This window comes from Hemitrygon akajei, chromosome 28 (genome assembly GCF_048418815.1).
Source record: "Hemitrygon akajei chromosome 28, sHemAka1.3, whole genome shotgun sequence".
Taxonomy (NCBI): domain Eukaryota; kingdom Metazoa; phylum Chordata; class Chondrichthyes; order Myliobatiformes; family Dasyatidae; genus Hemitrygon; species Hemitrygon akajei.
This window is the reverse complement of record NC_133151.1, coordinates 32,500,960-32,513,995: the sequence shown is the minus strand read 5'-3', so window position 1 is coordinate 32,513,995 and position 13,036 is coordinate 32,500,960. Positions and strand designations below refer to the sequence as shown.

At 44.9% G+C, this 13,036-nt stretch overlaps 1 non-coding gene across 1 annotated transcript; it reads left to right on the top strand.

The window, feature by feature from the left end:
* Positions 1-12,193: 12,193 nt before the first annotated feature.
* On the top strand, positions 12,194-12,265 carry trnag-ucc (transfer RNA glycine (anticodon UCC)). The gene has a single exon. It is a non-coding gene; the product is annotated as a tRNA-Gly (tRNA).
* The last annotated feature ends 771 nt before the right edge of the window (positions 12,266-13,036 follow it).

Here is a 13,036-nt window from a genome sequence, read left to right as displayed (position 1 = left end):
ATTAATATTATGTTCAACTGTAAAGTGACGTTGCAAATCCTCTGCTGCCAAAGGCAAGCATGCTGTTCACCAACTTCACAACCATGTCTACCTGTGTTGTGACGTTCAAGGAAACTATGTACCTGTACCCGAAGGTCTCTCTGTTCACTAACACTCCCCATGACACTGACATTCACTGTTTATGTCCTGACCTGCTTTAACTTTCCAAAACCCATCATTATGCACTTGTCTGACACTGTAACAACACTTTTCAGTTTCCCTGCACCAACCACACAGAAATAAATGTCCAACAACAATTCACTGCACCTGTCGGCTGTTCGTGTGTAAATTGTACAAGACAACACCTGGACCCCTCTGCAAATCACTCATGTGCGTTTTCGCTCCGTATAAATAATAATCCTCCTTTTGCTTCTTTCTACCCCTGAACACGCCATCACTGTTTATCACATTTAATTCCATTTTCTCTTTTACGCAGTCTCTCTATATCCGGTTGCAGATACCAAATGTCCCATCATAACATTGCCCCCACCACGTTCTGTGTCAGAGACAGGCAGCCTTGGAGCCCTCACACTCTGCCCCCTCGTCCGGGTGATTAATGCCGATTGTGAATAATTTACAGCCATCACTGTTCCCTTAGACAGCCCTTTACCACCCCAACCTCTGCCCACCGCACCATGCTGCTAATTTTGTTAGTATATAATGGAGGGTCCAGAACGGATCCGGGGATGTTCCCCTGAACTGTTAATTCAGTTTCTGTATTCTATGCGAAACCAGCCTTTTATCCTCGTGAACTTGTCTTGTGATTTCTGGTGTCATGCACCAGCCTTTCATGTGGTAACTTGGTGATACATTCTGATACTCCCAGTCTCCCAAATCTACAGGTTTCCTTCTGACATCCAGTCATGTTAATCAAACAATAGCTGTCTTTCACGCAATGAGGTGACAGGGTCTCAAATTGGGTCAAAGATTGTCATGTAGCTGATGAAACCTTTTGGCACACTGGCCTCAATCAGTAAATGCAGTGAGGATAGAGGTTGCGTGTTCTGTTGCATTTGTATAATCTGTGAGGTCACATTGAAATATCGTGTTTTAAGTTTTCGTCACACTGTAACATGAAACATGCCATTGAGCTAGAAATAAAGCAGGTGGATTTTGCAAGGTCAATATTGAGACACAAATGACTGGGCTATGAGCAGTTTAAGATTGTTTCCCTTGGAATGTGGGAGAATGAGGGGCAATATTATAGAGGTGTATAAAACATTGAAGGTCACCGATAGTGTGAATGCACAGAGACTTTTTAACAGGAATGTGGAATCAAGAACTAGAGGGAACGGGATGGTGAGAGGGCAGAGAACGAATAGGAAAATGTTGCTCTGTGTCTTTCAGTCAGACGGTGGTCAGTTTCGCACATCACGCTCACTGGGGCAAAGACAACTGACCCGAGTTCTCTGTGCTGTCGCAGTCTTTCAAGCTCTCCCCAGGTGCAGTCTGTCTTCGAGGTAGATACATTCTTTCTCAGGGCTGAAGTTTTTGGAGTCATCCCAGAGGCTCATCTCGTAAGACAACCTAGGTAGAAGTCAGGAATAAGAAAGGTGCAGTCACTGTGATGCGATTATACTGTACACCTTACAATAGCCAGTAAGAGAGAGGAAAAGATATGGCAGCAGGTTATGAACAAATGAGAAAACAATAGAGTGGCTCTAATGTGTGAATAATCTTCTCAGAATGACTGGGACTCCCTTACCACCTGAGGCTTGGATCGCGCATTATTTGTGAAGTATGTTCAGTAAGGTTTCCAGACAAATTGTATAGATGGTCCACCACGGAGGGGATACTTTTGGCTTAGTATTGGAATGTGAGCCTAGCAAGATGACTGGAGGTTCATTGGGGAAAAAATAAAGGATGATAATTCAGAAAGTTTTCAGATGTTTATTGATAAGGATAAAAATGAACCTGCAGGTGGATGAAGTTTGTGGAAGACCAAGTACAACAGAATTGAGCAGGAATCACAGAGAGTATCCTGGGAGCTGATGTTACTGGATGGAGCTAATGTTAAGTAATGTGTGACATGCGAGCGTCATTTATAGTACAGCCAGTTAGAATTCAGGAGTTCCATTTCCCTGCGAGGACGGTAGAGATGGATAAGATTGTTCAGGAACTTAAGGCGATGAGAAATATCGTATTTGTTTAAAAATACAACCGGAGTCAAGAGTAAAGTTAAGGAAGATGAAAGTAGATAGTGTCTTGAAGGACCATACCAGAAGCAAGAAACAAGTCACACAGTGAATCAGGAGAGCGAATAGTGACCAGAAAATGAAAACATCGAGTTTATGCGTGAAGGCAGAGTTTGCATGCGAGATAGAAAATGAACACTTTGCATTGGTGTTCACAAGAAGAAGGACATGGAGGACAGCGTGATCTGTTGGGACTCTCAGACCATTTAGATGGGTAAATCCATCGCGTCATTTAGTCCTTTGGATACACAGATCACATGCAGTCAAATATGATGTTTAAACTGCTGGCCCATGCAGTTGAATACAGGGTCAAAGTCCCTGAGTAGTTACACATTCACTTCGGTGTTAATTTCTCAAAACAGTATATCAGATAGGCTAGAAGTGTTTATCAGACATGTGATGATTCTTTGAACAACAAATGCAAACATAGTTATTTTAATCATCCTGACTGAAATTCAATTTGTCAGCAGCACAGAATGCATTAATCACAGTAGAATTTGATTTTACATATGAACATCATTAACCCTTCTTTGCTCAATACAGTGTCAGCTCTGGATATTTTCTCCCACAGTTCCTTCCTTGTTAATCTTCTAGTTTAACATTTCTTACTGGTGTATCTCCTCGTCCTCCTCATACGGGGGATCGTAAGCCACCGGAGAGGGCCTATCTCTCGCAGGGTACACCTCTTCTCCCCACCAGTGTTCTTGGCTAGCGGTGGCCCTTACTATTCGAGGCAGCATAGGGATAATTTCAGACCCTCCCAGGGCCCTCTTTATTAACTGACTGCTGACCTTAGTACTCCTCACACACAACAGCACATAATATATATGACTGCCACTCTGATTATTCCATGCAGGATTCACTCTCCCCAGCCGGAAGATCATCCACATATTCCATCCAAAACAATTTGTTCCATTAGTAATGTTTCTCATCTGGTTTCCTATTTCCTTTACCTTCTTCACCTTTTCCCATACGTGCTGGTTCAAGTTTGTAACGTTCTCGGAGACATCAGGGATATACGTACAACACTCTTTCCCAATGAGGCCACAAGTGCCCCCTTTCTCGGCTAGCAGGAAATCTAGGGCCATCCGATTCATCAATATTGTCTGCCTGATGGCAATCATTTCAGTAGTAATTCCATATATCTGGGACTGAGTGTCTTCCAGAGCGTCGGCGGTATTGTTAGCCAACTCCTCTAGGGTGGCTGCTAATTTAATTATTTGGGTAGCCGTCCGTCCCACCCATTGACTATGAAACAGTATTATCCCGAATCGTACTGCTTTGGTTATGCCTCTCTTTGCAATATCCCAATGGGGGTGCTACTTGGAGGGGGTGCTCTATAACCAACTGATGGGGTACCAAATAGGCTAGATAACATCATCTACTTCATCCCTTCTGAGAGGTGGGAGTACTCATATAGCCTCGGTCCTATCGTTCCTCTTGGGGGTAGGGCTGCTCCCCGAGCAGCCAGGGATAGACTCGATTCCTACACATCCACTGGGTCCCATTCACGGGACGCAGCCCATCATGCCTTTCAGAGGTAAAAGTGACTACGCGGGAACAAGTGCTATTCCCCAGTTGATATGGGGCACTGACGTTATGATTACAATAACAGATAGCATCAACCGGTGGAGGAGGAGGTGAGACCGTTAGTCAAGGTCCTAGCAAAGTATAGTTCCTCGGGAGAGGCCTAAGATGTCATCCTTCGCAATAGCAGTGATAGCAGGCATTCCGGCCTGAATGTTTAGGGGTGACCGGCTGACATCCCTCCCACTTCCGAGTTCGATTTCATTCCAACCATCGGATGAACCGAGTTTCACAAACAGTGAGGGGTATAACCGTTACAGTCAACGTTGTTTTCCCGTGCTGGGGCAGCTCGCCACATACCCAATATGTACTCCTTCCTGTCTGCCCTACAAAAACATTGCACACAGAGTGGAAAGTATTGCGGTGACCCCCGCACACAACCTGAATCAACCCTTCCTGACATATCAGCCCTCCCGACAAAGTTGTTTTTTTTTCTAGAGTTTCGGTGAGATGGTTTCAGATTTCGTTGGCTCCGTTTCTGGTGGATGATGCCGTTTACACATCGCCGCATGGATACAGTCTTCTTTTCCGTCTATCTTGAGGGCAATTCGGGTCGTCAATAATGGAGTATACGGTCCCTTTCACCTAGGAGAGAAAGAATCCTTGTTTTAGCTGTTTTACACACACCTTATCTCCTGGGCAAAATGAGTGTATAGGGGTACTCCCTAGAGGGGCATGGGTCTTTCTCATTTTCTCATGCAGCTCAGAAGCTTGTTTACATATGGCCTGTACATTGGCCAAAGTTTGTTCATCGTTCCAATACAGGGCCACTGGGGGCCTGACTACGGTAGTCATGCGCGTCCCATGAGAGCCTCGTGGGGCGTCAATCCAGTAGACCTGTTTTTCCTGTTCTTTAATGCATATAATACTACATGGAGAGCCTCCGGCCAGCGTAAATTGTTATCTTGACACACTTTAGATCGGGCATTCGTCATTTCTCCCATTAACCCTTTCCACTATTCCTGAGAATTGAGGCTGGAGGGAATGTGCAATTTCCATTGGAACCCCATATCTTGAACCAAGTCTATTACATTTTTCCTGTACCAGGCTTACTTCCTTCACAGGAAAATAGCCACTCACAGGAGACCTTGCCCACGCCCAGGATTACGGCTGCACAGGTGGAAGGTCAACTGAGGAAGATCTGTACCAGCAAGGCGGCTGGACCGGATGGAGTTTCCCCACGATTACTGAGGGCCTGTGGGACTGAGCTGGGAGAACCACTACAGCGCATCTTCAACATGAGCCTGGAGCAGAGAAGAGTACCCAGACAGTGGAAAACATCCTGTATTGTCCCGGTACCGAAGAAACCACAACCAAAGGAGTTGAATGACTTCAGACCTGTTGCCTTGACGTCGCACGTGATGAAGACCATGGACCGGCTGATAATACAGAATCTGAGGCCACAAACCAGGCACGCCCAGGATCCTCTTCAGTTTGCGTATAAGGAGAAGGTGGGAGTGGAGGATGCTATCACGTATTTGCTGCACGAATCACTCTCTCACCTAGATGGGGTCAGTTGTGCTGTGAGGATTACATTCCTTGACTTCTCTAGTGCCTTTAACACCATCCAGCCCAAGATCTTAAGGCACAAACTAACGGAGATGGGAGTAGACTCTCACATGGTGGATTGGATAGTGGACTACTTGACAGATAGACCTCAGTATGTGAGGTTGGGAGACTGTAGGTCTGACACGGTGGTAAGCAGCACAGGGGCGCCGCAGGGAACCGTACTCTCTCCGGTCCTGTTCACCCTGTACACATCAGACTTCCAATATAACTCGGAGTCCTGCCATGTGCAGAAGTTCGCTGATGACACGGCCATAGTGGGGTGTGTCAGGAATGGACAGGAGGAGGAGTATAGGAAACTGATACAGGACTTTGTGATATGGTGCAACTCAAACTACCTGCGTCTCAATATCACCAAGACCAAGGAGATGGTGGTGGACTTTAGGAGATCTAGGCCTCATATGGAGCCAGTGATCATTAATGGAGAATGTGTGGAGCAGGTTAAGACCTACAAGTATCTGGGAGTACAGTTAGACGAGAAGCTAGACTGGACTGCCAACACAGATGCCTTGTGCAGGAAGGCACAGAGTCGACTGTACTTCCTAAGAAGGTTGGCGTCATTCAATGTCTGTAGTGAGATGCTGAAGATGTTCTATAGGTCAGTTGTGGAGAGCGCCCTCTTCTTTGTGGTGGCGTGTTGGGGAGGAAGCATTAAGAAGAGGGACGCCTCACGTCTTAATAAGCTGGTAAGGAAGGCGGGCTCTGTCGTGGGCAAAGTACTGGAGAGTTTAACATCGGTAGCTGAACGAAGGGCGCTGAGTAGGCTACGGTCAATTATGGATAACTCTGAACATCCTCTACATAGCACCATCCAGAGACAGAGAAGCAGTTTCAACGACAGGTTACTATCGATGCAATGCTCCTCAGACAGGATGAAGAGGTCAATACTTCCCAATGCCATTAGGCTTTACAATTCTACCGCCAGGACTTAAGAACTTTTTAAAAACTATTATTAATGCTTTTTGAGATAGTGATTTAGATGCATATCATTTTTTTTACTGAGTTAAGTATTGTATGTAATTAGTTTTGCTACAACGAGTGTATGGGACATTGGAAAAAAGTTGAATTTCCCCATGGGGATGAATAAAGTATCTATCTATCTATCTATCTATCTATCTATCTATCTATCTATCTATCTATCTATTTATCTATCTATCTATCTATCTATCTATCTATCTATCTATCTATCTATCTATCTATCTATCTATCTATCTAAAATGGGTACCCTAACACTATTTATCCCCGGGGTATTCCATATCTGGGTATCATTTCCTTCCGCAATATTTCCTCTACTGTCCTAGCATCATCCCTTCGAGTGGGGTATGGTTCCATCCATCCGGTGAACATGTCCACTACTAGCAGCATATACTAGCATCCCGAAACTGGGGAGATCTGCGCAAAATCGATTTGGAGATTTTGAAAGGGCAATTTAGGCATTGGGAGGTGATCATACGTGGCTCCCCCCTTTCCCGGGTTGTACTGTTGACAGACTGGAAAAGATCGCACGATATTTTGAATGGTCGGTGTTATCGCAGGAGCATACCATTGTTGGTCAATCGCATATTGCATCCCTCTTTAGCCTATGTGCACCTGCGCATGGACGAGGCAGCACAGGGGCAAAAATAGGCTTCTAGGACACATTACACGCCCGTCTGGATGGAACTGAAACCGATCTTTGTCGTTGCACTGCTCGCGCTCTCAGCTGCGTCTCCCTTGCGGACTGGCATGTTGTTGTGCTTGTTGTAGTTCATCAGTACAACTATAGGGCCAAGTGTTTGCTTCAGGGCACAAAAGGCTTGGTTATTGAATAGCGGCCACTCGTTTGGTAACCTCATTTACGCGTGCGTTTCCTGTAGATTTAGCTCTAGTTGGGAGTCTGATGGGTTTTCCGGACGAGGTGGTGAACCCTCTGTTTTCCCATATTTGTCCGAAATCTTGCGCTACACCGAAGGGACAGCGTAAATCTGTGTATATGTTGGCTGATTTCCTTTTCGCCAATATGCAGGCCCGTGTCAAGGCGAAATGTTCGGCTGCTTGTGCTGAAGTATCTTGGGGCAGGGCGAAGGCTTCCACAACCTGATGTGGGTCCACTTCAGCATAGCCGGCCAGAAGCAGATCATCTCGAGATCTTTGCGGGGATCCGTCAGTAAAGAAGATCAGATCAGGATTTGGCAAGATCAGGGTGCAAATGCACCCTCGGGGAGGTGATGTGTTGGACCTTCACCAGACAGTCGTGGTCGTATTCTTCCATCGGCTCCGGTGCAAAGGTGGCGAGGTTGACCGCCGGCGAATGTTGGTAAGTTTAACTGGGGTGTGACAGGAGGAGCATCTCGTAGCCTGTTCGGCGGGAGGCAGTGAAGTGCTGAGTGGCTGCAGAGTTTAAAACGGCATTACAGCATGGGGCACTCTCACCTCTCGCCTCTCTCTCCGATATTCGCTTATCCATTGTCGGCAGTACCCCACTATTCCCAGGAAGGAGATAACCTCCTTCTTGGTCTTCAGGGTTATTATCTGCAGGATGGCTCTTATTCTATCAGGTCCTTTTTCCCGAGTGCCCGCATTCAGTGTGAAACCCCAGGCACTGCACGTGGGGGTTGCAAAATTGCAATTTAGCCCTGGATACTCGACGATCCCCGTTCTGCTAGGAACTGGAGTACTGCTAGAGAGACTTGCACGCACTCAGGCAGGGTGGGGCACGTCAGCAGCAGGTCGTCACATACTGTATCAATGAGGAATTCCCTTCTAGGTGGCATTCATCCAAGTCATGCTTGATGGCAGCAGCACAGACGGCTGGGCTCTCATTGTACACCTGAGGACAACCCTGGCCTAAGATTCTGGATCCTTGACTTCCTAGCAGCAATATCACAATCTCTGCGGATTGGAAAAACATGCGCACCTCACTGACAATTAACACTGGTGCTCCACGGGGATGTGTGCTTAGCTCACTCGTCCACTGTCTCTACACACAGAACCGCGTGGCAAGGCATAGAGCAAACAGCATTAATAAATTTCCTGATGATAAAAACATTGTTTGCAGAACTTCAGATGGTGACAATAGGTTGTAAAGCAATGGGATATATCAGCTAATTGAGTGTTGTCATAGCAAAAATCTTGCACTCAACGTCAGCAAGACCAAAGAGCTGATTGGGTACTTCAGGAAAGATAAGATGAAAGAACCCAAACCAACTCTCATCGAGGGATCAGAACTGGAGAGAGTGGACAATTGCAAGTTCGGGGTGTCAACATCTCTAAGGATCGGAAACTGGTGCAACATATTGAACCAGTCATAAAGAAGGCAAGGTAGCAGTTACATTTCAATAGGAGTTTGAGGAAATTTGGTTAGTCAATTAAAGCACTCAAAAAATTCTACAAATGTACCGTGGATAGCATTCTGACTGGCTGCATTTCCATCTAGCATGGGGTGTGGTCTACTGCACAAGATCAAAATAATTTGTAGAAACTTGTAAAATTCGTGCTATCATGGGTAGTATTCGACATCTTCAAGGGTCGGTGTCTCAGCAAGGCACCGAGCATTATTAAGGATCCCCACCACGCAGGGCATACGCTTTTCACACTGTTACCATCTGGAAGGAGGTGTAGAAGGCTGAAGGCACACACAATGTGAATCAGGAACAATTCCTTCCCCTCTGTCATCCGAGTTCTCAACTCTCAACGGGCATTGAACCCATGAGCATTAACTAACTACTTTTTCGGTTAATTTATGTTATTTTGCACTATATATGTTAAGCTTAATCGATAATTCTTGACGAAACTCAGGTTTTTCTCTATATTAATTTATCAAGGATTTCATTGTTCTGTTGCTGTAATGTTAACAAATTTCACAACATCTGCCAATTATATTAAATCTGATTCTAAATAAGTTGATAATCGAATCCGCCTCTTCCTTTCCAGAAACAACCTCCACTGCCAGCGCTCCAGAATCCGGACCATTCCCTACACAACACACTGGAGGAACTCAGCAAAACAGGCAGCATCTGCGTATGCTAGTAAACCTTTGTCATTTTATTCCGAGATCCTATGTTAATGAGTAAAAATATAGTACGCACATTGATCTGGAAACAGTGCAAACACCATTCTTCCATTGCTGCTAACGCTGTTTGTCGAAGACCTTCCCACATGGGAACTATTCTCACCCTATTTCCACAGAAAGCCATCATCAGCATATAAAGCCAAACCGATCGCAGGCCCCCCGACCGTTAACAATATAATTAACCATCATATCAAACAATATTGAACTGATAACACTATTGCGGGGAGGGAGGCACGTTACCCTCCGCAAGCTCTGATATCACTCTTTTCACCCACTCTCACTCTACATGACCGTCCAAACAATAAAAAGATACCCATTTGCAAAACGTCACACCAATATCAAACTTAATGAGTTTACTCATAAACCTCTCCTTCCATACCATATAATAAACTATTTCAAACGTTCAGTGTAAAAAGATTTCCAAATATCTCTCCCAGTAGTACAGTGGCATCATATTTCCTCCTTTACAAAACCCACATTGATAGTGAAGAATTTATTCCCTCCTCTCCAAAACAATAATCAGCCTAATTGCCATCATTTTCGCAATTATTTTTCATCGTTAGGAACTGACAACAACAGGTCTGTAGCAACTGGACAGCGTAGGATCTTTCCCGTATTTTACAATAGGCATCGCTACAGACATTTTCAGTCTCCTGGAAACATTCCTTGCTCCCGGTCCTTCTCATAAAACTCAAGCAACTACTTTTAGGCTGCCTCAGGGACATACTAGAGTTTATGATAGCTTCCTATATCCTGCCCTGGGCTGTAGTACTTGTCCTATTGGCAGCACATTTCAATTCAGGCAACATAAAATCATCATCATCCATAGCAATTTCAAACGCCTCTTGTTTGTCAAAGATATTCCCACTATCCATCAAAATGCACTCTTGTTTCTTAATATACTTATTCCCTAAACTCTCTTGGCTGTGTATCTTTATAAACGTATTTCACATTTGCCCTTTCTTTGTCCATTGCATCCAAATTTCCATTCTCTACTAATACTGCAATCTGCTTATAACCTTCGCCACCATTGATTTTCTTCAGCATTCTCCACACCACTGCTATGCTAGTTCCTTCCCAACTGTTAAGTAACATCCTTTCAAAGCTGCCCTTTTCACATTCTTAATAATTATCCTTGCTATTGTTCTTCTCCTCTGAAATGCTTCAGAAAGTTTTCTTGCGTTGATCACTCCCCCTACCATCAGTCTTTACTTCCCAGTTATTGTCCAGCAATTAGAGCACAGATAAAAGTCAAGTCTGGCCAATAACTTCACCTTTGGCGATATCCACTCTTATCTCTGTTCCGTCATTTAAATAGACTAACTCAGATTATTCCAGACACTTATCTAATGCAGCCCCGTTAGTCTTATTGCCACAAAGACCAGTATGTGCGTTAAAGTCACCATTAAAAAACAAGTTAATAGGATTCTTCCCAAACCTTCCACAGGCAGCTTACAGCCTGGATTATAAAAGCTCATGAATTTGATTTTCCATGTCGATATAATAATTCTATAACTATGCATTCATTATTCTCCAGAGAAGGCAGAATTCTTTACAATAAACCTTTCTTCACAAAGGTAGCACCCCTCCCCCACTGCACTGTGCTTATTCCACAAACTCATAACCTGGAATATTAAACAATATATGCGATTGCAACAAGTTTCTTGTACATAGACAACACCCATGGGAACACCGAAACAGATTCTTAAATTCCCTCTCCATTTACTAAGAGATTTCATGCATTCCAATGAAAAACTGTAAGCTGATTGGAAAATATCAATGTGTAGCACGCTGTGTAGATTTACCTTCCACCATCAGCCCCTTCCCTCTACAATCATCCCCCAAATCATTCTCTACCACCAGCCCATTCCCTCGACTATCATGACCGGTCGCCTTCTAGAACCCAGTTCCGAGTACGCGGCCAAGGTGTCCTCCGCTCCACCATCTCAATTTATCGCTTCGGTCCCGGGTACTCGGCATTGCCAGCTGCTTTAAAGCCGCTGCTGGGATGGGTGAGGGAATGGGACTGCGCATGTCTTGAGCCGTACACTGTCAAGCAGATTGAAGGTTGGAGCCTCACTGCGCATGCGTTCGAATGTCACCGCAGGGAGAAGTTCAAATTTTGGCTCAAAAATTGCCTTGTATTTCCAAGTAATATTTGAAGTAGGAAATGGTCTCCCCGTCGGGGAACTGAACTCCGGTCTTTCACTGGACGGGCGAGGATACTAACCACGAAACTTACGAGGAATATACAAGGATATGTAATCTGTCACATGGACGTCAAGGTGCAGGAGAGCTCACAGAGTCACCCTGATGTGTGTTTGCTGATTGTGTGTGATTTTGGATTTGCCGATTTTTATTCATCCGCTTCTCACTGTGTAACTGGTGGGGTCTCAGGATTCTTTAGCGGTTCAGTCACTTACTGTGTTCCAGGTCTGGCCAAAGGAAGAACTCCCATCAGCGTGTGATTTGGAAGGACAAGTATAATAAGGATTTGTTTATCCATTAGGTGATGCGCGATGCAGGACCCCATTAGAATCTCTTCGACTCGGTTCTAACTCAGTCTGATTCCTGGAGTATGCTCGCCGTTTTTTTGTATAACTCTGGTCTCTTAGGGATTCCGATTCTAATTTACCGAAATACAACCTGCAGCAGAAGTAAGGAATGACCCGACGGAAAGCAGCTCGGGGACTGATCGAGTCACATGGAAATAAGGGAGACGCCTCACTACTCCAATCTTTTGCAACGCCATTGAGCGATGGTGGTATAGTGGTGAGCATAGCTGCCTTCCAAGCAGTTGACCCGGGTTCGATTCCCGGCCATCGCATGTTGTTCTGTTTTAGACTACATAGCAACTAAACCTCTTACATAGACATGTTCCACGCAGGTCCTTAAGGGCCGAGTAATCGACCGACGCTACTTCACACTATGAGTGTAAGATTGATTCATTAATTATCATTTGCTGTGTCGTGGATCAGATATGGATTTAACGTCCTTCCAGAGTTTCCCGTTAAATCTTGTTCTGGCTCCATTCCAGATTCTACAAGAATGGATACTTCACAGGAAGGATTGGCAGGTTTTCGAAAGCCTCTCTCGGATACTATCTATTAAAGGATTTGATCTTGTTTGCCTCCATTGGAATGTCAGAGCCTCAGAGGAAACTTGACTGAATTATGAGGTACAAAATGAGGAAAAGATATAGATTGGGCAGATAGTCAGAATTGGTTTCCCATGATAGGGAATTGAAATTCGAGCAGGAATGAATTTAAGGGCGGAGTGGGAGAGAGTGTAAAGAAGATTTGCGGCTCACGTTTTTAGACAGAGTGGGCTGGGTGCTTGGAACGGGCTGCCATGTTCAGAGACGGAAGGGTGTAAGATGTTTTTAGATCGGCACATGAATATGTAAGAGTGGGGCGACATGGATAAAGGTACAAAGAGAAAGTCGCAGATGATGGAAATCCAAGCAACACAGAAAAAAGTTGCAGGATGTCAGCAGGCCAGGCAGAACCTGTATGGGGGGGGGGGGTGTGGGTAGAACCAGTCGACGACGAATTAGAGTTAGACTGTGAGAGGAGGGAGAAACACGAGGGGACAGGAG